The sequence below is a fragment of the Moschus berezovskii genome, chromosome 19 (genome assembly GCF_049115385.1).
Source record: "Moschus berezovskii isolate FMDL1 chromosome 19, NW_MosBer_1.0, whole genome shotgun sequence".
In the NCBI taxonomy this organism is placed as follows: Eukaryota; Metazoa; Chordata; class Mammalia; order Artiodactyla; family Moschidae; genus Moschus; species Moschus berezovskii.
In genome coordinates this window covers 75589494-75594768 of record NC_142478.1, presented here as the reverse complement: position 1 = coordinate 75594768, position 5275 = coordinate 75589494, and positions in this window count along the sequence as shown.

Below are 5275 nucleotides of genomic sequence, written 5' to 3'. Positions count from 1 at the left end.
GCTTGGAGGTGTGAATTCTCCCTGCTTCCCTGGGGTGTCAGAACCAGGGCCATCCCCTGGCAGGTGGCCAGCTACACAGCATGGCGGGGGTGGCGGTCGCGGTCCCAGGCTCCAACCCCCTGCAGACAGCCGGGACTGAGAGGAAGGAGACCCTGGTGCTGGGGGTGGGGGCTGTGGGAGACCCCGGCAGAGCCCAGGCCACAGGCCCCGTGGTCCCACAGGCTTTTCTGTGAAGGAGCCCCTGGGCACCTGGCCAGGGAGGAGTCCCCGCTTTGGCTGTGGCCTTGGAGGCTTCCCAGAGGGGTGCCCGGGACCCCCGCCTTGCACTGTGCTTTACCCAGTCAGTCCGAGAGGGTGGGCCCGCGGTGGCTGCGCTCCAGGGGGGCCTCCTGGCCTTCTGCATCTGGAGCCCACGTGTGCCTCCAGGTGGTGGAACGCGTGCTGCGAGGGCAGGGCCCCACCGGAGGGTCTGGCCTCCAGGTCCAGCGCGGGGCCAGGGGACAGTGAGCTTTGGCCGGTGGGATGAGGCAGGGACGCAAGTGCGGTTGACACGCCAGCACCGCGTGGGGCATCGGCAGGAGGGCCCGAGGGGGTTGGGGGGCTTCATGTGAGACCAGCCCCCGCCCCCAGAGGACGCAGCTCCTTGCAGCCCTGAGAGGCGCCCGCATGCTTGGCGCGCTCAGAGGTTAGGTGCTGGCGCGCGTTGTTATGAACCTGCAGCCAGCGTTGATGTGCTGGGGAATCCTGCTCTGTCACAGCCGTACGCTGGTCTAGGAGCGCAGGGGGTGTGGCGGCACGGGGAGGCACCGCCGCACCACGTCCAGCTGACCAGTCGGGAATGAACAGCTGGCACTGCTCTGTCTGGAAATCTCAGGCACAGATCAAAGCGCAGGGGAAACGCACAGAGCCAGCACCCGGCTTCAGCGTGAGCCTTGGCCTTCTGGTGTCGGGCCAGCTCTGGAGTCTCTCCGGGGGGCAGGCCACGGGCCTTCCCTGGGCCTCGATGCGCCGCTCAGCCCAGCTCCTCGGGGAAGGACGGCAGGAGATGGTTCGGGGATTGACTGAGCCCCCGAGCTCCTCGGCCAAGCTCGGGGATGGGAGGAGGGGGTGAGTGGCTTGGCCCAGGGCGGGGGTTGGGGGGACGCCACGGGGCAGCTGGCACAGCCCCCCAGCCCCTTGCCCTGCTCCTGCCGGCGTCCAGCCCCGCCTCTCCCAGCCTGGGTGTGGACACGGTGCCCAGCCGTCCACGCCACCATCCCCCTCAGCTGGGCCAGGCCCTGTGGACAGAGGGACCCCGTGGGGCGCGTCCCTGTCTGTCCGTCCGTCCGTAGGCCCCTCCCGCCCAACCTGGCCACGCGCAGCCCTGAGCGCTGGGCCTGCTCTCCCCGGAGCACAGCTGCTCCCCATCCTGGTGTGCAGCGCTGTCTTCCCCAGCTCGAGCGCAGACACTCTCCGAGGAGGCCATGGGGCTGGATGTGCCTGGAGGTGCTGCTCCGCCCGCCCCCCTCTCCCCCAGCCTGGCCCCAAGGGTCGGGGGAGGGAGCCCCACACAGAGGGGAAGGCTCTGGGCGGACCAGGAGGGGGCGGGGTCAACAAGAACCCCCGCTCCCAGGGTCAGTGTCAGGGGTCAGGGGTCGGCACAGGCTCTGACTGTGGCGCTTCAGCAACCTTCCTGGTGGTTTCGGGGACCTTTCTCAGGGTTCCCCCCCAGGCCTGCCCCATGGGCCCCTTCTGCTCCACAGCCTGGCCAGGCTCAGGCTTTTGGAGGGGCCCTCTCCTAGGGGTCCTGAGCCCACACCCTGCAAGAGCCCGCAGCTGGATGGCCTGCCTCATGGCGAGTCTGGGCACCTGGGCACAGGGGGGATTGGGGGGCCTGGGTAGACCCAGCCTGGTGGGCACACAGCCAAGAGAGGGGCTCCTACAGGAGGGACACGCGCCCGTCCAGCTGCGTGCCAGGCAGGCCACGGGGCTCAGAACGCCAGGCTGCACTGTGAGCTGACCCCGACCCTGTGCCCCCAAGATTCCTGTGCCCGCAGTGGGCTGGCCCCCAGCCACCTAGGGTGACAACCGGCAGGCATCTCCAGACACGAAACTACCCGGGAAAAACTACCGGTTTAGACACGTGAGGACTGGCTCGGGGCTTCCCAGGTGGCACAGTGGTAAAGGGCCTGCCTGCCAATGCGGGAGATGCAGGTTCGATCCCCGGGTCGGGAAGATCCCCTAGTGGAGGGCATGGCAACCCACTCCAGTATTCTTGCCTGGAGAGTCCCATGGACAGAGGAGTCTGGTGGGCTGCAGACCATGGGTTCGCAGAAGAGTCAGACATGACTGAGCACGCACACGTGTATGAGGACGTATTTGATCAATCTGAGATGAATAGTGTGGTTTTAATAGACTGCGGGTAATCCCGGGTTATAAATTGTTAGACACACGTGAATACACTTAAACGTCACTGCTGTCTTGGCTGTTACTTGGTGCGTGGCGTGGCAGCATCAAGGACCCACTCGGGGTCCTGCAGCGGTCAGCACGCACAGCTCCAGAGCTTTCCGTCTTCTCAAACTGACGCTCCCCGTCCCCATCCCCCGCCCTGGTCCCCACCGTCTACTTTCGACTGTGAATCTGACGACCCCAGGACCTCGTGCAGGTGGAGCCACGCAGGGTCTGTGCTCCTGTGTCTGCCGCTCCACCAGGCATCCGGTCCTCGGGGCTCATCCACGTCATGGCACCAGAACATCCGTCCTGCTATCCCCCGTGTGGACAGACCGGGCCTTCTGTCTGTTCACTGGCTGAGCCGTTCCAACCACTGATGAGCTGTCCACGGGGGTGTGGCTCCCGCCACTCAAGGGCTGGGCCGCCCCGAGCCTGGGTGGATGCGTGTGGGCTCAGGGCCTGCTCCCAGTTCTGGGTCCACACCGGGCGTGGGATTCTACCCAGTAGCGGCGCCCGCTGCCGGGTTCTGCATCCCGCCAGCGCTGGCTGTCTTCCGCTGGCCTCTGCTGTTGGCAGCCACCCTCGCGGGTGTGCATGGCTCCTTGCCACGGTCTCATCCAGGTTCGACGCTCACCCTCAGTTATTTTCCTGGTGTGCACGTGGCGGGACCTCCGTCTTCTGGGAACTCACTCCCTGGGGTGGCACACTTGCACAGGGGCCGCTGACCACTGGAGGGACCGAGGAGCAGACAGCAGGCCTGGGCCAGCTTCCCGGGGCGAGTCCGCCCTGTCAGCGCGGGAACAGGTGTCCAGCCCACCCCAGACCGGGCCCCTTCCCGGCATCCACGGTGCTGGGCAGCCAGGACGCCAGGGCCCCCGCCAGCAGCCCACCTGCAGAGCGGAGGACCAGCCGCCATGGCCTTGGGCCCGGGAGAGCACGTAGCAGGTGCAGCTCCCAGATCTCCCCAGGCGGGTGCTGACGGCATCCTGGGCCCCCTCACTGAAGGCACCCTCCCAGCCGGCCACCTGAAGGCACAGAGGGCCTGCTCATCCAGACCACGGAGAGGAAGCGTGCCAGGACCCCCAGCCCTGGGACCACCTGCCTGCTCGGGGAAGGGTCAGCTCTTCAGGAGTGCCTCTGGTCCCGCAGCCCAGGGGGGTCCCATGGCCTCCCCTCAGCCACCCCACGGAGATGGGGCTTCACCCTCAATGGCTGAAGGCTTCTCGCCAGCACAGGGGGCCACAGGGGTTGGGTGGAGGGATGGGGACCACAGGGGGTCGGGGGTGGATGGTGGGCAGGTGGGTACCACAGGGGTGCGTGGAGAGTGAGGTGGGGGTGGGGCGTGGGCGGGGCCCCTGGGGTGGGTGGTGGGCGTCGGCCTCCTTGTCCAGAGGGCAGCCTGGAGGCCTGTGGCCCCCGTGGCCGTGGTCCCCGCTCACTGACAGGCCCTTGGGCAGGGGTGCAGCTGGCAGCCCAGGGCCCCACAGGCTCTCCCAGGGAACGGCCACCTGAGAGCCCCCAGATCTGGCCCGCTGCCTCTCAAGGAAGCCTCCTGATTTCCTTCTCACGTTAAGAAGACCCGCTCGCTCTTGCCAGAAGAGGGGCCACGTGCACACACGCGGCAGCGCCCGGCTGTGCTGCAGCCTCACGGCCAGGGCCCCACGTCCCCAGCGCCGCCTCCGAGCAGGGAGGTGGCCCCCGGTAGCCCGGACACCTGACCCAGGCTGGTCAAGGGCACACGGCTTGCGGGGCTCCTGTAGCCAGGAGCTGGCGGCCAGGTGGCCCGTGGGCACAGGGCGTCCCAGGGCGTCCGAGGCATGTGGGAGGGCCCAGCCGACTAGGCGTCCCCGCCGTGGATCACCTGCCTGCCCGCGGCACACAGCCTGCTCGGGGAAGGCCCACGTGCATCCCAGGCCGTGGGGAGACGTGCCGGCCCCACCCTGCACGAGGCCCCCATCATGCTGGCCGCCACCACCACCCTCACTGGGTGATGAGCTCATGGGGGTCCTGGGGAGGAACCTCAGAAAAACATCCGGGATAAAGGCTGCGTTCAGAGGCAGGAGGCAAGAGACGGGATGACAAGGAGAAGCCGGGAGGGTCAGCGTCCTGGAGGGGCTAGTGCAGGGGGGGAGGGTGTCTTCCGGGAGGGAGGGCGCCCCGGAGCTGCAGGGGCCCGGTCCACCACGCACAAGCACGTGGCTGAGAGAACGAAGCTCCAGGTGGTGCCGCCTAGGCAGGCTGCAGCCCTGGACGTCGGCGATGGCGCCTCAGGACTGCTGGTGCCCAGGGCCGTGCCACAGGAGCCCCCGGCTGTCCGCGGACCCAGCCGGGGGGGGGCCATGGGGGGCACGGTGGTGGGGCTGGGAGGAGGGGTTGGGCATGTGCTCCCTGCGATTGAGAGCTGATGGAGAAGGGATGTCAACATTCCCCTTTATAATTAAGAAGATCGTTTAATCGCTGCTATTAAGACCTAAGCTCCTCCAAAGTGGGCCGCGCTCATCAGAACCCCTTTGGTTCTGCCAACTCCCACACGCAGACCTGGCAGCAGTTGAGTGGAGGCTCCAAGAGTCCCCAGTTTCATCTCGCAAACCCATCTGGTTTGAAGAACGACGATAAGCAGGAAAGGGAATTGCATCAAAGGCAACTCGTGTTTTTCTAAATACAGGATGCGTGGGAGGCAGGGCAGCTATGTCGCACCCCCCCACGCCCCCACCCCCGGCCCGCTCCCGGCTGGGAGGTCGCTTTCGGGGCCAGGCTTGGTCGGAGGCTCTCCCCTGGGACCCACAGAACCTCACGGGAGGTTGAGGTGGAGCCCCCCACACCCCCCGAATCATACAGCAGGGAA